The 25,946-nt window shown below is 37.6% G+C and overlaps 1 protein-coding gene across 1 annotated transcript in view; it reads right to left on the reverse strand.

Annotated features, from left to right (window-relative positions):
* Nucleotides 1–25,946, reverse strand: part of LOC139561524 (endonuclease domain-containing 1 protein-like) — a 150,312-nt gene that overhangs the window by 123,495 nt on the left and 871 nt on the right. The window lies entirely within an intron of this gene.

Raw genomic sequence — 25,946 nt, forward strand, 5'->3', positions numbered from 1 at the left:
TGGGTACTGTGGTAGTATAAATACACATATCAGAGGGTACTGTGGTAGTATAAATACACATATCAGAGGGTACTGTGGTAGTATAAATACACATATCAGAGGGTACTGTGGTAGTATAAACACACATATCAGAGGTTACTGTGGTAGTATAAATAAACATAGAGTGTACTGTGGTAGTATAAATACACATATCAGAGGGAACTGTGGTAGTATAAATACACATATCAGAGGGAACTGTGGTAGTATAAATACACATATCAGAGGGAACTGTGGTAGTATAAATACACATCAGAGGGTACTGTGGTAGTATAAATACACATATCAGAGGGTACTGTGGTAGTATAAATACACATATCAGAGGGTTGGGTACTGTGGTAGTATAAATTCACATATCAGAGGGTTGGGTACTGTGGTAGTATAAATACACATATCAGAGGGTTGGGTACTGTGGTAGTATAAATACACATATCAGAGGGTTGGGTACTGTGGTAGTATAAATACACATATCAGAAGGTACTGTGGTAGTATAAATACACATATCAGAGGGTACTGTGGTAGTATAAATACACATATCAGAGGGTACTGTGGTAGTATAAATACACATATCAAAGGTTACTGTGGTAGTATAAATACACATATCAGAGGGTACTGTGGTAGTATAAATACACATATCAGAGGGTACTGTGGTAGTATAAATACACATATCAGAGGGTACTGTGGTAGTATAAATACACATATCAGAGGGTACTGTGGTAGTATAAATACACATATCAGAGGGTACTGGGGTAGTATAAATACACATATCAGAGGGTACTGTGGTAGTATAAATACACATATCAAAGGTTACTGTGGTAGTATAAATACACATATCAGAGGGTACTGTGGTAGTATAAATACACATATCAGAGGGTACTGTGGTAGTATAAATACACATATCAGAGGGTACTGTGGTAGTATAAATACACATATCAGAGGGTACTGTGGTAGTATAAATACACATATCAGAGGGTACTGGGGTAGTATAAATACACATATCAGAGGGTACTGTGGTAGTATAAATACACATATCAGAGGGTACTGTGGTAGTATAAACACACATATCAGAGGTTACTGTGGTAGTATAAATAAACATATCAGAGTGTACTGTGGTAGTATAAATACACATATCAGAGGGAACTGTGGTAGTATAAATACACATATCAGAGGGAACTTTGGTAGTATAAATACACATATCAGAGGGAACTGTGGTAGTATAAATACACATCAGAGGGTACTGTGGTAGTATAAATACACATATCAGAGGGTACTGTGGTAGTTTAAATACACATATCAGAGGGTTGGTACTGTGGTAGTATAAATACACATATCAGAGGGTACTGTGGTAGTATAAATACACACTTATCAGAGGGTTGGGTACTGTGGTAGTATAAATACACATATCAGAGGGTACTGTGGTAGTATAAATACACATATCAGAGGGTACTGTGGTAGTATAAACACACATATCAGAGGTTACTGTGGTAGTATAAATAAACATATCAGAGTGTACTATGGTAGTATAAATACACATATCAGAGGGAACTGTGGTAGTATAAATACACATATCAGAGGGAACTGTGGTAGTATAAATACACATATCAGAGGGAACTGTGGTAGTATAAATACACATCAGAGGGTACTGTGGTAGTATAAATACACATATCAGAGGGTACTGTGGTAGTATAAATACACATATCAGAGGGTTGGGTACTGTGGTAGTATAAATTCACATATCAGAGGGTTGGGTACTGTGGTAGTATAAATACACATATCAGAGGGTTGGGTACTGTGGTAGTATAAATACACATATCAGAGGGTTGGGTACTGTGGTAGTATAAATACACATATCAGAAGGTACTGTGGTAGTATAAATACACATATCAGAGGGTACTGTGGTAGTATAAATACACACTTATCAGAGGGTTGGGTACTGTGGTAGTATAATACACATATCAGAGGGTACTGTGGTAGTATAAATACACATATCAGAGGGTACTGTGGTAGTATAAATACACATATCAGAGGTTACTGTGGTAGTATAAATACACATATCAGAGGGTACTGTGGTAGTATAAATACACATATCAGAGGGTACTGTGGTAGTATAAATACACATATCAGAGGGTACTGTGGTAGTATAAATACACATATCAGAGGGTACTGTGGTAGTATAAATACACATATCAGAGGGTACTGTGGTAGTATAAATATATATATCAGAGGGTACTGTGGTAATATAAATATATATATCAGAGGGTACTGTGGTAATATAAATACACATATCAGAGGGTACTGTGGTAGTATAAATACACATATCAGAGGGTTGGGTACTGTGGTAGTTTAAATACACATATCAGAGGGTTGGTACTGTGGTAGTATAAATACACATATCAGAGAGTACTGTGGTAGTATAAATACACATATCAGAGGATTGGGTACTGTGGTAGTATAAATACACATATCAGAGGGTTGGGTACTGTGGTAGTAAAATACACACTTATCAGAGGGTTGGGTGCTGTGGTAGTATAAATACACATATCAGAGGGTTGGGTACTGTGGTAGTATAAATACACATATCAGAGGGTTGGGTACTGTGGTAGTATAAATACACATATCAGAGGGTACTGTGGTAGTATAAATATACACATATCAGAGGGTTGGGTACTGTGGTAGTATAAATACGCATATCAGAGGGTACTGTGGTAGTATAAATATACACATATCAGAGGGTTGGGTACTGTGGTAGTTTAAATACACATATCAGAGGGTTGGTACTGTGGTAGTATAAATACACATCAGAGGGTACTGTGGTAGTATAAATACACATATCAGAGGGTACTGTGGTAGTATAAATACACATATCAAAGGGTACTGTGGTAGTATAAATACACATATCAGAGGGTACTGTGGTAGTATAAATACACATATCAGAGGGTTGGGTACTGTGGTAGTATAAATTCACATATCAGAGGGTTGGGTACTGTGGTAGTATAAATACACATATCAGAGGGTTGGGTACTGTGGTAGTATAAATACACATATCAGAAGGTACTGTGGTAGTATAAATACACATATCAGAGGGTACTGTGGTAGTATAAATACACATATCAGAGGGTTGGGTACTGTGGTAGTATAAATACACATATCAGAGGGTACTGTGGTAGTATAAATACACATATCAGAGGGTACTGTGGTAGTATAAATTCACATATCAGAGGGTTGGGTACTGTGGTAGTATAAATACACATATCAGAGGGTTGGGTACTGTGGTAGTATAAATACACATATCAGAGGGTTGGGTACTGTGGTAGTATAAATACACATATCAGAAGGTACTGTGGTAGTATAAATACACATATCAGAGGGTACTGTGGTAGTATAAATACACACTTATCAGAGGGTTGGGTACTGTGGTAGTATAAATACACATATCAGAGGGTACTGTGGTAGTATAAATACACATATCAGAGGGTACTGTGGTAGTATAAATACACATATCAGAGGGTACTGTGGTAGTATAAATACACATATCAGAGGGTACTGTGGTAGTATAAATACACATATCAGAGGGTACTGTGGTAGTATAAATACACATATCAGAGGGTTGGGTACTGTGGTAGTATAAATTCACATATCAGAGGGTTGGGTACTGTGGTAGTATAAATACACATATCAGAGGGTTGGGTACTGTGGTAGTATAAATACACATATCAGAAGGTACTGTGGTAGTATAAATACACATATCAGAGGGTACTGTGGTAGTATAAATACACATATCAGAGGGTTGGGTACTGTGGTAGTATAAATACACATATCAGAGGGTACTGTGGTAGTATAAATACACATATCAGAGGGTACTGTGGTAGTATAAATACACATATCAGAGGGTACTGTGGTAGTATAAACACACATATCAGAGGTTACTGTGGTAGTATAAATAAACATAGAGTGTACTGTGGTAGTATAAATACACATATCAGAGGGAACTGTGGTAGTATAAATACACATATCAGAGGGAACTGTGGTAGTATAAATACACATATCAGAGGGAACTGTGGTAGTATAAATACACATCAGAGGGTACTGTGGTAGTATAAATACACATATCAGAGGGTACTGTGGTAGTATAAATACACATATCAGAGGGTTGGGTACTGTGGTAGTATAAATTCACATATCAGAGGGTTGGGTACTGTGGTAGTATAAATACACATATCAGAGGGTTGGGTACTGTGGTAGTATAAATACACATATCAGAGGGTTGGGTACTGTGGTAGTATAAATACACATATCAGAAGGTACTGTGGTAGTATAAATACACATATCAGAGGGTACTGTGGTAGTATAAATACACATATCAGAGGGTACTGTGGTAGTATAAATACACATATCAAAGGTTACTGTGGTAGTATAAATACACATATCAGAGGGTACTGTGGTAGTATAAATACACATATCAGAGGGTACTGTGGTAGTATAAATACACATATCAGAGGGTACTGTGGTAGTATAAATACACATATCAGAGGGTACTGTGGTAGTATAAATACACATATCAGAGGGTACTGGGGTAGTATAAATACACATATCAGAGGGTACTGTGGTAGTATAAATACACATATCAAAGGTTACTGTGGTAGTATAAATACACATATCAGAGGGTACTGTGGTAGTATAAATACACATATCAGAGGGTACTGTGGTAGTATAAATACACATATCAGAGGGTACTGTGGTAGTATAAATACACATATCAGAGGGTACTGTGGTAGTATAAATACACATATCAGAGGGTACTGGGGTAGTATAAATACACATATCAGAGGGTACTGTGGTAGTATAAATACACATATCAGAGGGTACTGTGGTAGTATAAACACACATATCAGAGGTTACTGTGGTAGTATAAATAAACATATCAGAGTGTACTGTGGTAGTATAAATACACATATCAGAGGGAACTGTGGTAGTATAAATACACATATCAGAGGGAACTTTGGTAGTATAAATACACATATCAGAGGGAACTGTGGTAGTATAAATACACATATCAGAGGGTACTGTGGTAGTTTAAATACACATATCAGAGGGTTGGTACTGTGGTAGTATAAATACACATATCAGAGGGTACTGTGGTAGTATAAATACACACTTATCAGAGGGTTGGGTACTGTGGTAGTATAAATACACATATCAGAGGGTACTGTGGTAGTATAAATACACATATCAGAGGGTACTGTGGTAGTATAAACACACATATCAGAGGTTACTGTGGTAGTATAAATAAACATATCAGAGTGTACTGTGGTAGTATAAATACACATATCAGAGGGAACTGTGGTAGTATAAATACACATATCAGAGGGAACTGTGGTAGTATAAATACACATATCAGAGGGAACTGTGGTAGTATAAATACACATCAGAGGGTACTGTGGTAGTATAAATACACATATCAGAGGGTACTGTGGTAGTATAAATACACATATCAGAGGGTTGGGTACTGTGGTAGTATAAATTCACATATCAGAGGGTTGGGTACTGTGGTAGTATAAATACACATATCAGAGGGTTGGGTACTGTGGTAGTATAAATACACATATCAGAGGGTTGGGTACTGTGGTAGTATAAATACACATATCAGAAGGTACTGTGGTAGTATAAATACACATATCAGAGGGTACTGTGGTAGTATAAATACACACTTATCAGAGGGTTGGGTACTGTGGTAGTATAATACACATATCAAAGGTTACTGTGGTAGTATAAATACACATATCAGAGGGTACTGTGGTAGTATAAATACACATATCAGAGGGTACTGTGGTAGTATAAATACACATATCAGAGGGTACTGTGGTAGTATAAATACACATATCAGAGGGTACTGTGGTAGTATAAATACACATATCAGAGGGTACTGGGGTAGTATAAATACACATATCAGAGGGTACTGTGGTAGTATAAATACACATATCAGAGGGTACTGTGGTAGTATAAACACACATATCAGAGGTTACTGTGGTAGTATAAATAAACATATCAGAGTGTACTGTGGTAGTATAAATACACATATCAGAGGGAACTGTGGTAGTATAAATACACATATCAGAGGGAACTTTGGTAGTATAAATACACATATCAGAGGGAACTGTGGTAGTATAAATACACATCAGAGGGTACTGTGGTAGTATAAATACACATATCAGAGGGTACTGTGGTAGTTTAAATACACATATCAGAGGGTTGGTACTGTGGTAGTATAAATACACATATCAGAGGGTACTGTGGTAGTATAAATACACACTTATCAGAGGGTTGGGTACTGTGGTAGTATAAATACACATATCAGAGGGTACTGTGGTAGTATAAATACACATATCAGAGGGTACTGTGGTAGTATAAACACACATATCAGAGGTTACTGTGGTAGTATAAATAAACATATCAGAGTGTACTATGGTAGTATAAATACACATATCAGAGGGAACTGTGGTAGTATAAATACACATATCAGAGGGAACTGTGGTAGTATAAATACACATATCAGAGGGAACTGTGGTAGTATAAATACACATCAGAGGGTACTGTGGTAGTATAAATACACATATCAGAGGGTACTGTGGTAGTATAAATACACATATCAGAGGGTTGGGTACTGTGGTAGTATAAATTCACATATCAGAGGGTTGGGTACTGTGGTAGTATAAATACACATATCAGAGGGTTGGGTACTGTGGTAGTATAAATACACATATCAGAGGGTTGGGTACTGTGGTAGTATAAATACACATATCAGAAGGTACTGTGGTAGTATAAATACACATATCAGAGGGTACTGTGGTAGTATAAATACACACTTATCAGAGGGTTGGGTACTGTGGTAGTATAAATACACATATCAGAGGGTACTGTGGTAGTATAAATACACATATCAGAGGGTACTGTGGTAGTATAAATACACATATCAGAGGTTACTGTGGTAGTATAAATACACATATCAGAGGGTACTGTGGTAGTATAAATACACATATCAGAGGGTACTGTGGTAGTATAAATACACATATCAGAGGGTACTGTGGTAGTATAAATACACATATCAGAGGGTACTGTGGTAGTATAAATACACATATCAGAGGGTACTGGGGTAGTATAAATACACATATCAGAGGGTACTGTGGTAGTATAAATACACATATCAGAGGGTACTGTGGTAGTATAAACACACATATCAGAGGTTACTGTGGTAGTATAAATAAACATATCAGAGTGTACTGTGGTAGTATAAATACACATATCAGAGGGAACTGTGGTAGTATAAATACACATATCAGAGGGAACTTTGGTAGTATAAATACACATATCAGAGGGAACTGTGGTAGTATAAATACACATCAGAGGGTACTGTGGTAGTATAAATACACATATCAGAGGGTACTGTGGTAGTTTAAATACACATATCAGAGGGTTGGTACTGTGGTAGTATAAATACACATATCAGAGGGTACTGTGGTAGTATAAATACACACTTATCAGAGGGTTGGGTACTGTGGTAGTATAAATACACATATCAGAGGGTACTGTGGTAGTATAAATACACATATCAGAGGGTACTGTGGTAGTATAAACACACATATCAGAGGTTACTGTGGTAGTATAAATAAACATATCAGAGTGTACTATGGTAGTATAAATACACATATCAGAGGGAACTGTGGTAGTATAAATACACATATCAGAGGGAACTGTGGTAGTATAAATACACATATCAGAGGGAACTGTGGTAGTATAAATACACATCAGAGGGTACTGTGGTAGTATAAATACACATATCAGAGGGTACTGTGGTAGTATAAATACACATATCAGAGGGTTGGGTACTGTGGTAGTATAAATTCACATATCAGAGGGTTGGGTACTGTGGTAGTATAAATACACATATCAGAGGGTTGGGTACTGTGGTAGTATAAATACACATATCAGAGGGTTGGGTACTGTGGTAGTATAAATACACATATCAGAAGGTACTGTGGTAGTATAAATACACATATCAGAGGGTACTGTGGTAGTATAAATACACACTTATCAGAGGGTTGGGTACTGTGGTAGTATAATACACATATCAGAGGGTACTGTGGTAGTATAAATACACATATCAGAGGGTACTGTGGTAGTATAAATACACATATCAGAGGTTACTGTGGTAGTATAAATACACATATCAGAGGGTACTGTGGTAGTATAAATACACATATCAGAGGGTACTGTGGTAGTATAAATACACATATCAGAGGGTACTGTGGTAGTATAAATACACATATCAGAGGGTACTGTGGTAGTATAAATACACATATCAGAGGGTACTGTGGTAGTATAAATATATATATCAGAGGGTACTGTGGTAATATAAATATATATATCAGAGGGTACTGTGGTAATATAAATACACATATCAGAGGGTACTGTGGTAGTATAAATACACATATCAGAGGGTTGGGTACTGTGGTAGTTTAAATACACATATCAGAGGGTTGGTACTGTGGTAGTATAAATACACATATCAGAGAGTACTGTGGTAGTATAAATACACATATCAGAGGATTGGGTACTGTGGTAGTATAAATACACATATCAGAGGGTTGGGTACTGTGGTAGTAAAATACACACTTATCAGAGGGTTGGGTGCTGTGGTAGTATAAATACACATATCAGAGGGTTGGGTACTGTGGTAGTATAAATACACATATCAGAGGGTTGGGTACTGTGGTAGTATAAATACACATATCAGAGGGTACTGTGGTAGTATAAATATACACATATCAGAGGGTTGGGTACTGTGGTAGTATAAATACGCATATCAGAGGGTACTGTGGTAGTATAAATATACACATATCAGAGGGTTGGGTACTGTGGTAGTTTAAATACACATATCAGAGGGTTGGTACTGTGGTAGTATAAATACACATCAGAGGGTACTGTGGTAGTATAAATACACATATCAGAGGGTACTGTGGTAGTATAAATACACATATCAAAGGGTACTGTGGTAGTATAAATACACATATCAGAGGGTACTGTGGTAGTATAAATACACATATCAGAGGGTTGGGTACTGTGGTAGTATAAATTCACATATCAGAGGGTTGGGTACTGTGGTAGTATAAATACACATATCAGAGGGTTGGGTACTGTGGTAGTATAAATACACATATCAGAAGGTACTGTGGTAGTATAAATACACATATCAGAGGGTACTGTGGTAGTATAAATACACATATCAGAGGGTTGGGTACTGTGGTAGTATAAATACACATATCAGAGGGTACTGTGGTAGTATAAATACACATATCAGAGGGTACTGTGGTAGTATAAATTCACATATCAGAGGGTTGGGTACTGTGGTAGTATAAATACACATATCAGAGGGTTGGGTACTGTGGTAGTATAAATACACATATCAGAGGGTTGGGTACTGTGGTAGTATAAATACACATATCAGAAGGTACTGTGGTAGTATAAATACACATATCAGAGGGTACTGTGGTAGTATAAATACACACTTATCAGAGGGTTGGGTACTGTGGTAGTATAAATACACATATCAGAGGGTACTGTGGTAGTATAAATACACATATCAGAGGGTACTGTGGTAGTATAAATACACATATCAGAGGGTACTGTGGTAGTATAAATACACATATCAGAGGGTACTGTGGTAGTATAAATACACATATCAGAGGGTACTGTGGTAGTATAAATACACATATCAGAGGGTACTGTGGTAGTATAAATACACATATCAGAGGGTACTGTGGTAGTATAAATATATATATCAGAGGGTACTGTGGTAATATAAATACACATATCAGAGGGTACTGTGGTAGTATAAATACACATATCAGAGGGTTGGGTACTGTGGTAGTTTAAATACACATATCAGAGGGTTGGTACTGTGGTAGTATAAATACACATATCAGAGAGTACTGTGGTAGTATAAATACACATATCAGAGGATTGGGTACTGTGGTAGTATAAATACACATATCAGAGGGTTGGGTACTGTGGTAGTAAAATACACACTTATCAGAGGGTTGGGTGCTGTGGTAGTATAAATACACATATCAGAGGGTTGGGTACTGTGGTAGTATAAATACACATATCAGAGGGTTGGGTACTGTGGTAGTATAAATACACATATCAGAGGGTACTGTGGTAGTATAAATATACACATATCAGAGGGTTGGGTACTGTGGTAGTATAAATACGCATATCAGAGGGTACTGTGGTAGTATAAATATACACATATCAGAGGGTTGGGTACTGTGGTAGTTTAAATACACATATCAGAGGGTTGGTACTGTGGTAGTATAAATACACATCAGAGGGTACTGTGGTAGTATAAATACACATATGAGAGGGTACTGTGGTAGTATAAATACACATCAGAGGGTACTGTGGTAGTATAAATACACATATCAGAGGGTACTGTGGTAGTATAAATACACATATCAGAGGGTTGGGTACTGTGGTAGTATAAATTCACATATCAGAGTGTTGGGTACTGTGGTAGTATAAATACACATATCAGAGGGTTGGGTACTGTGGTAGTATAAATACACATATCAGAAGGTACTGTGGTAGTATAAATACACATATCAGAGGGTACTGTGGTAGTATAAATACACATATCAGAGGGTTGGGTACTGTGGTAGTATAAATACACATATCAGAGGGTACTGTGGTAGTATAAACACACATATCAGAGGTTACTGTGGTAGTATAAATAAACATATCAGAGTGTACTGTGGTAGTATAAATACACATATCAGAGGGAACTGTGGTAGTATAAATACACATATCAGAGGGAACTGTGGTAGTATAAATACACATATCAGAGGGAACTGTGGTAGTATAAATACACATCAGAGGGTACTGTGGTAGTATAAATACACATATCAGAGGGTACTGTGGTAGTATAAATACACATATCAGAGGGTTGGGTACTGTGGTAGTATAAATTCACATATCAGAGGGTTGGGTACTGTGGTAGTATAAATACACATATCAGAGGGTTGGGTACTGTGGTAGTATAAATACACATATCAGAGGGTTGGGTACTGTGGTAGTATAAATACACATATCAGAAGGTACTGTGGTAGTATAAATACACATATCAGAGGGTACTGTGGTAGTATAAATACACACTTATCAGAGGGTTGGGTACTGTGGTAGTATAAATACACATATCAGAGGGTACTGTGGTAGTATAAATACACATATCAGAGGGTACTGTGGTAGTATAAATACACATATCAAAGGTTACTGTGGTAGTATAAATACACATATCAGAGGGTACTGTGGTAGTATAAATACACATATCAGAGGGTACTGTGGTAGTATAAATACACATATCAGAGGGTACTGTGGTAGTATAAATACACATATCAGAGGGTACTGTGGTAGTATAAATACACATATCAGAGGGTACTGTGGTAGTATAAATACACATATCAGAGGGTACTGTGGTAGTATAAATACACATATCAGAGGGTACTGTGGTAGTATAAACACACATATCAGAGGTTACTGTGGTAGTATAAATAAACATATCAGAGTGTACTGTGGTAGTATAAATACACATATCAGAGGGAACTGTGGTAGTATAAATACACATATCAGAGGGAACTGTGGTAGTATAAATACACATCAGAGGGTACTGTGGTAGTATAAATACACATATCAGAGGGTACTGTGGTAGTATAAATACACATATCAGAGGGTTGGGTACTGTGGTAGTATAAATTCACATATCAGAGGGTTGGGTACTGTGGTAGTATAAATACACATATCAGAGGGTTGGGTACTGTGGTAGTATAAATACACATATCAGAGGGTTGGGTACTGTGGTAGTATAAATACACATATCAGAAGGTACTGTGGTAGTATAAATACACATATCAGAGGGTACTGTGGTAGTATAAATACACACTTATCAGAGGGTTGGGTACTGTGGTAGTATAAATACACATATCAGAGGGTACTGTGGTAGTATAAATACACATATTAGAGGGTACTGTGGTAGTATAAATACACATATCAAAGGTTACTGTGGTAGTATAAATACACATATCAGAGGGTACTGTGGTAGTATAAATACACATATCAGAGGGTACTGTGGTAGTATAAATACACATATCAGAGGGTACTGTGGTAGTATAAATACACATATCAGAGGGTACTGTGGTAGTATAAATACACATATCAGAGGGTACTGTGGTAGTATAAATATATATATCAGAGGGTACTGTGGTAATATAAATACACATATCAGAGGGTACTGTGGTAGTATAAATACACATATCAGAGGGTTGGGTACTGTGGTAGTATAAATACACATATCAGAGGGTACTGTGGTAGTATAAATATATATATCAGAGGGTACTGTGGTAATATAAATACACATATCAGAGGGTACTGTGGTAGTATAAATACACATATCAGAGGATTGGGTACTGTGGTAGTATAAATACACATATCAGAGGGTTGGGTACTGTGGTAGTAAAATACACACTTATCAGAGGGTTGGGTGCTGTGGTAGTATAAATACACATATCAGAGGGTACTGTGGTAGTATAAATATACACATATCAGAGGGTTGGGTACTGTGGTAGTATAAATACGCATATCAGAGGGTACTGTGGTAGTATAAATATACACATATCAGAGGGTTGGGTACTGTGGTAGTTTAAATACACATATCAGAGGGTTGGTACTGTGGTAGTATAAATACACATCAGAGGGTACTGTGGTAGTATAAATACACATATCAGAGGGTACTGTGGTAGTATAAATACACATCAGAGGGTACTGTGGTAGTATAAATACACATATCAGAGGGTACTGTGGTAGTATAAATACACATATCAGAGGGTTGGGTACTGTGGTAGTATAAATTCACATATCAGAGGGTTGGGTACTGTGGTAGTATAAATACACATATCAGAGGGTTGGGTACTGTGGTAGTATAAATACACATATCAGAAGGTACTGTGGTAGTATAAATACACATATCAGAGGGTACTGTGGTAGTATAAATACACATATCAGAGGGTTGGGTACTGTGGTAGTATAAATACACATATCAGAGGGTACTGTGGTAGTATAAATACACATATCAGAGGGTACTGTGGTAGTATAAATACACATATCAGAGGGTACTGTGGTAGTATAAATACACATATCAGAGGGTACTGTGGTAGTATAAATATATATATCAGAGGGTACTGTGGTAATATAAATACACATATCAGAGGGTACTGTGGTAGTATAAATACACATATCAGAGGGTTGGGTACTGTGGTATTATATATACACATATCAGAGAGTACTGTGGTAGTATAAATACACATATCAGAGGATTGGGTACTGTGGTAGTATAAATACACATATCAGAGAGTACTGTGGTAGTATAAATACACATATCAGAGGATTGGGTACTGTGGTAGTTTAAATACACATATCAGAGGGTTGGTACTGTGGTAGTATAAATACACATATCAGAGAGTACTGTGGTAGTATAAATACACATATCAGAGGATTGGGTACTGTGGTAGTATAAATACACATATCAGAGGGTTGGGTACTGTGGTAGTAAAATACACACTTATCAGAGGGTTGGGTGCTGTGGTAGTATAAATACACATATCAGAGGGTACTGTGGTAGTATAAATACACATATCAGAGGGTACTGTGGTAGTATAAATACACATATCAGAGGGTTCTGTGGTAGTATAAATACACATATCAGAGGGTACTGTGGTAGTATAAATACACATATCAGAGGGTACTGTGGTAGTATAAATACACACTTATCAGAGGGTTGGGTACTGTGGTAGTATAAATACACATATCAGAGGGTACTGTGGTAGTATAAATACACACATATCAGAGGGTACTGTGGTAGTAATAATACACATATCAGAGGGTACTGTGGTAGTATAAATACACATCAGAGGGTACTGTGGTAGTATAAATACACATATCAGAGGGTACTGTGGTAGTATAAATACACATATCAGAGGGTACTGTGGTAGTATAAATACACATATCAGAGGGTTGGGTACTGTGGTAGTATAAATACACATATCAGAGGGTTGGGTACTGTGGTAGTATAAATTCACATATCAGAGGGTTGGGTACTGTGGTAGTATAAATACACATATCAGAGGGTTGGGTACTGTGGTAGTATAAATACACATATCAGAGGGTTGGGTACTGTGGTAGTATAAATACACATATCAGAAGGTACTGTGGTAGTATAAATACACATATCAGAGGGTACTGTGATAGTATAAATACACATATCAGAGGGTTGGGTACTGTGGTAGTATAAATACACATATCAGAGGGTACTGTGGTAGTATAAATACACATATCAGAGGTTACTGTGGTAGTATAAATACACATATCAGAGGGTACTGTGGTAGTATAAATACACATATCAGAGGGTACTGTGGTAGTATAAATACACATATAAGAGGGTACTGTGGTAGTATAAATACACATATCAGAGGGTACTGTGGTAGTATAAATACACATTTCAGAGGGTACTGTGGTAGTATAAATATATATATCAGAGGGTACTGTGGTAATATAAATACACATATCAGAGGGTACTGTGGTAGTATAAATACACATATCAGAGGGTACTGTGGTAGTATAAATACACATATCAGAGGGTTGGGTACTGTGGTAGTTTAAATACACATATCAGAGGGTTGGTACTGTGGTAGTATAAATACACATATCAGAGGGTTGGGTACTGTGGTAGTATAAATACACATATCAGAGAGTACTGTGGTAGTATAAATACACATATCAGAGGATTGGGTACTGTGGTAGTATAAATACACATATCAGAGGATTGGGTACTGTGGTAGTATAAATACACATATCAGAGGGTTGGGTACTGTGGTAGTAAAATACACACTTATCAGAGGGTTGGGTGCTGTGGTAGTATAAATACACATATCAGAGGGTACTGTGGTAGTATAAATACACATATCAGAGGGTACTGTGGTAGTATAAATACACATCAGAGGGTACTGTGGTAGTATAAATACACATATCAGAGGGAACTGTGGTAGTATAAATACACATATCAGAGGGTACTGTGGTAGTATAAATACACATATCAGAGGGTACTGTGGTAGTATAAATACACATATCAGAGGGTTGGGTACTGTGGTAGTATAAATACACATATCAGAGGGTTGGGTACTGTGGTAGTATAAATTCACATATAAGAGGGTTGGGTACTGTGGTAGTATAAATACACATATCAGAGGGTTGGGTACTGTGGTAGTATAAATACACATATCAGAGGGTTGGGTACTGTGGTAGTATAAATACACATATCAGAAGGTACTGTGGTAGTATAAATACACATATCAGAGGGTACTGTGATAGTATAAATACACATATCAGAGGGTTGGGTACTGTGGTAGTATAAATACACATATCAGAGGGTACTGTGGTAGTATAAATACACATCAGAGGTTACTGTGGTAGTATAAATACACATATCAGAGGGTACTGTGGTAGTATAAATACACATATCAGAGGGTACTGTGGTAGTATAAATACACATATAAGAGGGTACTGTGGTAGTATAAATACACATATCAGAGGGTACTGTGGTAGTATAAATACAAATTTCAGAGGGTACTGTGGTAGTATAAATATATATATCAGAGGGTACTGTGGTAATATAAATACACATATCAGAGGGTACTGTGGTAGTATAAATACACATATCAGAGGGTACTGTGGTAGTATAAATACACATATCAGAGGGTTGGGTACTGTGGTAGTTTAAATACACATATCAGAGGGTTGGTACTGTGGTAGTATAAATACACATATCAGAGGGTACTGTGGTAGTATAAACACACATATCAGAGGTTACTGTGGTAGTATAAATAAACATATCAGAGTGTACTGTGGTAGTATAAATACACATATCAGAGGGAACTGTGGTAGTATAAATACACATATCAGAGGGAACTGTGGTAGTATAAATACACATATCAGAGGGAACTGTGGTAGTATAAATACACATCATAGGGTACTGTGGTAGTATAAATACACATATCAGAGGGTACTGTGGTAGTATAAATACACATATCAGAGGGTTGGGTACTGTGGTAGTATAAATTCACATATCAGAGGGTTGGGTACTGTGGTAGTATAAATACACATATCAGAGGGTTGGGTACTGTGGTAGTATAAATACACATATCAGAGGGTTGGGTACTGTGGTAGTATAAATACACATATCAGAGGGTACTGTGGTAGTATAAATGCACATTTCAGAGGGTACTGTGGTAGTATAAATACACACTTATCAGAGGGTTGGGTACTGTGGTAGTATAAATACACATATCAGAGGGTACTGTGGTAGTATAAATGCACATATCAGAGGGTACTGTGGTAGTATAAATACACATATCAGAGGTTACTGTGGTAGTATAAATACACATATCAGAGGGTACTGTGGTAGTATAAATACACATATCAGAGGGTACTGTGGTAGTATAAATACACATATCAGAGGGTACTGTGGTAGTATAAATACACATATCAGAGGGTACTGTGGTAGTATAAATACACATATCAGAGGGTACTGTGGTAGTATAAATATATATATCAGAGGGTACTGTGGTAATATAAATACACATATCAGAGGGTACTGTGGTAGTATAAATACACATATCAGAGGGTTGGGTACTGTGGTAGTTTAAATACACATATCAGAGGGTTGGTACTGTGGTAGTATAAATACACATATCAGAGAGTACTGTGGTAGTATAAATACACATATCAGAGGATTGGGTACTGTGGTAGTATAAATACACATATCAGAGGGTTGGGTACTGTGGTAGTAAAATACACACTTATCAGAGGGTTGGGTGCTGTGGTAGTATAAATACACATATCAGAGGGTTGGGTACTGTGGTAGTATAAATACACATATCAGAGGGTACTGTGGTAGTATAAATATACACATATCAGAGGGTTGGGTACTGTGGTAGTATAAATACGCATATCAGAGGGTACTGTGGTAGTATAAATATACACATATCAGAGGGTTGGGTACTGTGGTAGTTTAAATACACATATCAGAGGGTTGGTACTGTGGTAGTATAAATACACATCAGAGGGTACTGTGGTAGTATAAATACACATATCAGAGGGTACTGTGGTAGTATAAATACACATCAGAGGGTACTGTGGTAGTATAAATACACATATCAGAGGGTACTGTGGTAGTATAAATACACATATCAGAGGGTTGGGTACTGTGGTAGTATAAATTCACATATCAGAGGGTTGGGTACTGTGGTAGTATAAATACACATATCAGAGGGTTGGGTACTGTGGTAGTATAAATACACATATCAGAAGGTACTGTGGTAGTATAAATACACATATCAGAGGGTACTGTGGTAGTATAAATACACATATCAGAGGGTTGGGTACTGTGGTAGTATAAATACACATATCAGAGGGTACTGTGGTAGTATAAATACACATATCAGAGGGTACTGTGGTAGTATAAATACACATATCAGAGGGTACTGTGGTAGTATAAATATATATATCAGAGGGTACTGTGGTAATATAAATACACATATCAGAGGGTACTGTGGTAGTATAAATACACATATCAGAGGGTTGGGTACTGTGGTATTATATATACACATATCAGAGAGTACTGTGGTAGTATAAATACACATATCAGAGGATTGGGTACTGTGGTAGTATAAATACACATATCAGAGAGTACTGTGGTAGTATAAATACACATATCAGAGGATTGGGTACTGTGGTAGTTTAAATACACATATCAGAGGGTTGGTACTGTGGTAGTATAAATACACATATCAGAGAGTACTGTGGTAGTAAAAATACACATATCAGAGGGTTGGGTGCTGTGGTAGTATAAATACACATATCAGAGGGTTGGTACTGTGGTAGTATAAATACACATATCAGAGGGTTGGGTACTGTGGTAGTATAAATACACATATTAGAGGGTACTGTGGTAGTATAAATATACACATATCAGAGGGTTGGGTACTGTGGTAGTAGAAATACACATATCAGAGGGTTGGGTACTGTGGTAGTATAAATACACATATCAGTGGGTACTGTGGTAGTAGAAATACACATATCAGAGGGTACTGTGGTAGTATAAATACACATATCAGAGGGTACTGTGGTAGTATAAATATATATATCAGAGGGTACTGTGGTAATATAAATACACATATCAGAGGGTACTGTGGTAATATAAATACACATATCAGAGGGTACTGTGGTAGTAGAAATACACATATCAGAGGGTACTGTGGTAGTATAAATACACATATAAGAGGGTACTGTGGTAGTATAAATACACATATCAGAGGGTTGGGTACTGTGGTAGTATAATTACACATATCAGAGAGTACTGTGGTAGTATAAATACACATATCAGAGGATTGGGTACTGTGGTAGTATAAATACACATATCAGAGGGTTGGGTACTGTGGTAGTAAAATACACACTTATCAGAGGGTTGGGTGCTGTGGTAGTATAAATACACACATCAGAGGGTACTGTGGTAGTATAAATACACATATCAGAGGGTTGGGTAATGTGGCAGTATAAATACACATATCAGAGGGTTGGGTACTGTGGTAGTATAAATACACATATCAGAGGTTTGGGTACTGTGGTAGTAAAATACACACTTATCAGATGGCTGGGTACTGTGGTAGTATAAATACACATATCAGAGGGTACTGTGGTAGTATAAATACACATATCAGAGGGTACTGTGGTAGTATAAATACACATATCAGAGGGATGGGTACTGTGGTAGTATAAATACACATATCAGAGGGTTGGGTACTGTGGTAGTATAAATACACATATCAGAGGGTTGGGTACTGTGGTAGTATAAATACACATATCAGAGGGTACTGTGGTAGTATAAATACACATATCAGAGGGTACTGTGGTAGTATAAATAAACATATCAGAGGGTACTGTGGTAGTATAAATACACATATCAGAGGGTTGGGTACACATATCAGAGGGTACTGTGGTAGTATAAATACACATATCAGAAGGTACTGTGGTAGTATAAATACACATATCAGAGGGTACTGTGGTAGTATAAATACACATATCAGAAGGTACTGTGGTAGTATAAATACACATATCAGAAGGTACTGTGGTAGTATAAATACACATATCAGAGGCTATTGTGGTAGTATAAATACACATATCAGAGGGTACTGTGGTAGTATAAATACACATATCAGAGGGTTGGATACTGTGGTAGTATAAATACACATATCAGAGGGTTGGATACTTTGGTAGTATAAATACACATATCAGAGGGTTGGATACTGTGGTAGTATAAATACACATATCAGAGGGTTGGGTACTGTGGTAGTATAAATACACATATCAGAGGGTTGGGTACTGTGGTAGTATAAATACACATATCAGAGGGTTGGGTACTGTGGTAGTATAAATACACATATCAGAGGGTTGGGTACTCTGGTAGTATAAATACACACTTATCAGAGGGTTGGGTACTGTGGTAGTATAAATACACATATCAGAGGGTTGGGTACTGTGGTAGTAAATATACACATATCAGAGGGTTGGGTACTGTGGTAGTAAAATACACACTTATCAGAGGGTTGGGTACTGTGGTAGTATAAATACACACATCAGAGGGTACAGTGGAACTATAAATACACACATCAGAGGGTACTGTGGTAGTATAAATAAACATATCAGAGGGTACTGTGGTAGTATAAATACACATATCAGAGGGTTGGGTACTGTGGTAGTAAATATACACATATCAGAGGGTTGGGTACTGTGGTAGTAAAATACACACTTATCAGAGGGTTGGGTACTGTGGTAGTATAAATACACACATCAGAGGGTACAGTGGAACTATAAATACACACATCAGAGGGTACTGTGGTAGTATAAATACACATATCAGAGGGTACTGTGGTAGTATAAATACACATATCAGAGGGTACTGTGGTAGTATAAATACACTTATCAGAGGGTTGGGTACTGTGGTAGTATAAATACACATATCAGAGGGTACTGTGGTAGTATAAATACACTTATCAGAGGGTACTGTGGTAGTATAAATACACATATCAGAGGGTACTGTGGTAGTATAAAAACACATATCAGAGGGTTGGGTACTGTGGTAGTAGAAGTGCACATTTCTGTTGTATAATAGGGGGGCATGGGGTCGGAGAAATGGGGTCGGGAAAATACTTTTACAATGACAGAGTTCGGGTCTATTTTAAATTCCTCAAACACGTCTGTGATGGTTCTTGTTAAAAGGCCTGGAGGTCTGATCACCACCAGTTCCAGGAAGTAGACCTACAGTAGGTTTACATTTGATTTGTCACACCAGTCCCAGGAAGTAGGACGACAGCAGGTTTACATTTGATTTGTCACACCAGTCCCAGGTAGTAGACCTACAGTAGGTTTACATTTGATTTGTCACACCAGTCCCAGGAAGTAGGACGACAGCAGGTTTACATTTGATTTGTCACACCAGTTCCAGGAAGTAGACTGACAGTAGGTTTACATTTGATTTGTCACACCAGTTCCAGGAAGTAGGACGACAGTAGGTTTACATTTGATTTGTCACACCAGTTCTAGTTCATATTCCCTTTCCTGAAGAATTGTATTTCCTGACAATAATATATTGACGGTCTTTATCCAACCCTCCTTGTCCAGTCTTGACCACTAATTATACCAGACAGGACTCATCTTCATAGAGAGGAGTTTATCCAACCCTCCTTGTCCAGTCTTGACCACTAATTATACCAGACAGGACTCATCTTCATAGAGAGGAGTTTATCCAACCCTCCTTGTCCAGTCTTGACCACTATTTATACCAGACAGGACTCATCTTCATACAGAGGAGTTTATCCAACCCTCCTTGTCCAGTCTTGACCACTAATTATACCAGACAGGACTCATCTTCATAGAGAGGAGTTTATCCAACCCTCCTTGTCCAGTCTTGACCACTAATTATACCAGACAGGACTCATCTTCATACAGAGGAGTTTATCCAACCCTCCTTGTCCAGTCTTGACCACTAATTATACCAGACAGGACTCATCTTCATACAGAGGAGTTTATCCAACCCTCCTTGTCCAGTCTTGACCACTAATTATACCAGACAGAACTCATCTTCTTCAACATATCACAGAAAAGTTCATAAAAGTTAATAATTTAGTTAGATAATGTTTACCCAGTGGCATCCTGAGACATTCATAGATCATGAGAGAAGAATATATTAAAATACCATTTCTAAGCTTCTCATTTATTATGTAAAAACTCACCTCAGCACATTCTGAGGCAGAACTCAGAACTGCTGAGTATATTTCCAGAAACTGAAGTAGTTCACAGTAAGAGCGGACACAAGGCTGTGTATGTAGAGTTAGAAAATGTGGTTCCTAACAACACTGTGGTCAGAGCAGCACTGGACTGTTTAACACCTCAGACTCAGCAGCTGTAGATTCTTCAGTTGAGGCCTTTTCTCAGTAAGAGTAGAGGAGACTGGGGAACAGACTAACACTTTTAGACTTTAGTTTATTATGAATATTTTTATACAAACATACATATCTCAGCTACCATTACACACTAAGTATGTTCCTAGGACGTACCAGTCATTTACAATTCAACCGAGTGGCGGATATTAAATGTTACAATTGACCCAGTAGGTGAATGTTCCACAGGTCAATAATTTAACAAAAAGAGAAGCAGCAAGTATATTTACTTCAGGGACTCAAAACCCTTTTTCTTCTTCAATAAAACTAAAAGTCATCAATGGATTTAAACAAAACCTCTTGGTCATGTAGAGACACTAACCAACCATTATCACATTGAATAAGAGCTTTCTACCTGGTTTCTAATTGGACTTATTTATCTGTTACAACTGACCCTGTGTTACTTTGTTCCCCAGTCTACCCTACCTTCATGGATAATATTTAAAGTAACTGCTTCACTTAAGTAAAACAAAATGTTACTTCAATGACCATAAAAATGTTAAACAGCTGAAGCAGGTCACACAATTTTACTTCTTGTAAATGTACCTTTGTAGTTGTGATTTAAAGATGTGGACGTTTATTTGATAATTGTTTACATAAAGTGTAGCCTTGAATGTTGGCTTGTATAACATGAAATACTATCAATAATTTCTTATTTCATGAAACAATAGAAATCCTTTATTTCAAGGTTCATCATTCAGTAAGATAATGTTTACCCAGTGGCATCTGAGACATTTATAGATCATGAGAGAATAAAATATTAAAATACCATTTCTAAGCTTCTCATTCATTGTGTAAAAACTCACCCCAGCACATTTTGAGGCAGAACTTGGAGACAGGAAGGACATCACCCTCTTCTGGTCTTCACCCCACCAGGGAAAGGACAGTGATGAACTGTGAGCTCTGTAGGAGGCTCCTGGTTGGGTACTGTGGTAGTATAAATACACATATCAGAGGGTACTGTGGTAGTATAAATACACATATCAGAGGGTACTGTGGTAGTATAAATACACATATCAGAGGGAACTGTGGTAGTATAAATACACATATCTGAGGGTTGGGTACTGTGGTAGAATAAATACACATATCAGAGGGTACTGTGGTAGTATAAATACACATATCGGAGGGTACTGTGGTAGTATAAATACACATATCAGAAGGTACTGTGGTATTATAAAAACACATATCAGAAGGTACTGTGGTAGTATAAATACACATATCGGAGGGTACTGTGGTAGTATAAATACACATATCAGAAGGTACTGTGGTATTATAAAAACACATATCAGAAGGTACTGTGGTAGTATAAATACACATATCAGAGGGTACTGTGGTATTATAAATACACATATCAGAGGGTACTGTGGTAGTATAAATACACATATCAGAAGGTACTGTGGTAGTATAAATACACATATCAGAAGGTACTGTGGTAGTATAAATACACATATCAGAGGGTACTGTGGTAGGATAAATACACATATCAGAAGGTACTGTGGTAGGATAAATACACATATCAGAAGGTACTGTGGTAGTATAAATACACATATCAGAGGGTACTGTGGTAGTATAAATACACATATCAGAGGGTTGGGTACTGTGGTAGTATAAATACACATATCAGAGGGTTGGGTACTGTGGTAGTATAAATACACATATCAGAGGGTACTGTGGAAGTATAAATACACATACCAGAGGGTACTGTGGAGGTATAAATACACATATCAGAGGGTACTGTGGTAGTATAAATACACATATCAGAGGGTACTGTGGTAGTATAAATACACACTTATCAGAGGGTACTGTGGTAGTATAAATACACATATCAGAGGGTACTGTGGTAGTATAAATACACATATCAGAGGGTACTGTGGTAGTATAAATACACATATCAGAGGGTGCTGTGGTAGTATAAATACACATATCAGAGGGTACTGTGGTAGTATAACTACACATATCAGAGGGTACTGTGGTAGTATAAATACACATATCAGAGGGTGCTGTGGTAGTATAAATACACATATCAGAGGGTACTGTGGTAGTATAAATACACATATCAGAGGGTACTGTGGTAGTATAAATACACATATCAGAGGGTACTGTGGTAGTATAAATACACATAGAGGATACTGTGGTAGTATAAATACACATATCAGAGGGTACTGTGGTAGTATAAATACACATAGAGGATACTGTGGTAGTATAAATACACATATCAGAGGGTACTGTGGTAGTTTAAATACACTTATCAGAGGGTTGGGTACTGTGGTAGTAGAAGTGCACATTTCTGTTGTATAATAGGGGGGCATGGGGTCGGAGAAATGGGGTCGGGGAAAATACTTTTACAATGACAGAGTTAGGGCCTATTTTAAATTCCTCAAACACATCTGTAATGGTTCTTGTTAAAAGGCCTGGAGGTCTGATCACCACCAGTTCCAGGAAGTAGACCTACAGCAGGTTTACATTTGATTTGTCACACCAGTTCCAGGAAGTAGACCTACAGAAGGTTTACATTTGATTTGTCACCAGTCCCAGGAAGTAGACCTACAGTAGGTTTACATTTGATTTGTCACCAGTCCCAGGAAGTAGACCTACAGTAGGTTTACATTTGATTTGTCACACCAGTCCCAGGAAGTAGACCTACAGTAGGTTTACATTTGATTTGTCACACCAGTTCCAGGAAGTAGACCTACAGTAGGTTTACATTTGATTTGTCACACCAGTCCCAGGAAGTAGGACGACAGTAGGTTTACATTTGATTTGTCACCAGTCCCAGGAAGTAGACCTACAGTAGGTTTACATCTGATTTGTCACACCAGTCCCAGGAAGTAGGACGACAGTAGGTTTACATTTGATTTGTCACCAGTCCCAGGAAGTAGACCTACAGCAGGTTTACATTTGATTTGTCACACCAGTTCCAGGAAGTAGACCTACAGTAGGTTTACATTTGATTTGTCACCAGTCCCAGGAAGTAGACCTACAGTAGGTTTACATTTGATTTGTCACCAGTCCCAGGAAGTAGACCTACAGTAGGTTTACATTTGATTTGTCACCAGTTCCAGGAAGTAGGACGACAGCAGGTTTACATTTGATTTGTCACACCAGTCCCAGGAAGTAGACCTACAGTAGGTTTACATTTGATTTGTCACACCAGTTCCAGGAAGTAGACCTACAGTAGGTTTACATTTGATTTGTCACCAGTCCCAGGAAGTAGACCTACAGTAGGTTTACATTTGATTTGTCACCAGTCCCAGGAAGTAGACCTACAGCAGGTTTACATTTGATTTGTCACACCAGTCCCAGGAAGTAGACCTACAGTAGGTTTACATTTGATTTGTCACCAGTCCCAGGAAGTAGACCTACAGTAGGTTTACATTTGATTTGTCACACCAGTCCCAGGAAGTAGACCTACAGTAGGTTTACATTTGATTTGTCACCAGTCCCAGGAAGTAGACCTACAGTAGGTTTACATTTGATTTGTCACACCAGTCCCAGGAAGTAGACCTACAGTAGGTTTACATTTGATTTGTCACCAGTCCCAGGAAGTAGACCTACAGTAGGTTTACATTTTATTTGTCACACCAGTTCCAGGAAGTAGACCTACAGAAGGTTTACATTTGATTTGTCACCAGTCCCAGGAAGTAGACCTACAGTAGGTTTACATCTGATTTGTCACACCAGTCCCAGGAAGTAGACCTACAGTAGGTTTACATTTGATTTGTCACCAGTCCCAGGAAGTAGGACGACAGCAGGTTTAAATTTGATTTGTCACACCAGTCCCAGGAAGTAGACCTACAGCAGGTTTACATGTGATTTGTCACCAGTCCCAGGAAGTAGGCCTACAGCAGGTTTAAATTTGATTTGTCACACCAGTCCCAGGTAGTAGGCCTACAGTAGGTTTACATTTGATTTGTCACACCAGTCCCAGGAAGTAGGACGACAGCAGGTTTACATTTGATTTGTCACACCAGTTCCAGGTAGTAGGCCTACAGTAGGTTTACATTTGATTTGTCACACCAGTCCCAGGAAGTAGGACGACAGTAGGTTTACATTTGATTTGTCACACCAGTCCCAGGAAGTAGGACGACAGCAGGTTTACATTTGATTTGTCACACCAGTCCCAGGAAGTAGGACGACAGCAGGTTTACATTTGATTTGTCACACCAGTTCTAGTTCATATTCCCTTTCCTGAAGAATTGTATTTCCTGACAATAATATATTGACGGTCTTTATCCAACCCTCCTTGTCCAGTCT

This window comes from Salvelinus alpinus, chromosome 31 (assembly GCF_045679555.1).
Source record: "Salvelinus alpinus chromosome 31, SLU_Salpinus.1, whole genome shotgun sequence".
Lineage (NCBI taxonomy): Eukaryota > Metazoa > Chordata > Actinopteri > Salmoniformes > Salmonidae > Salvelinus > Salvelinus alpinus.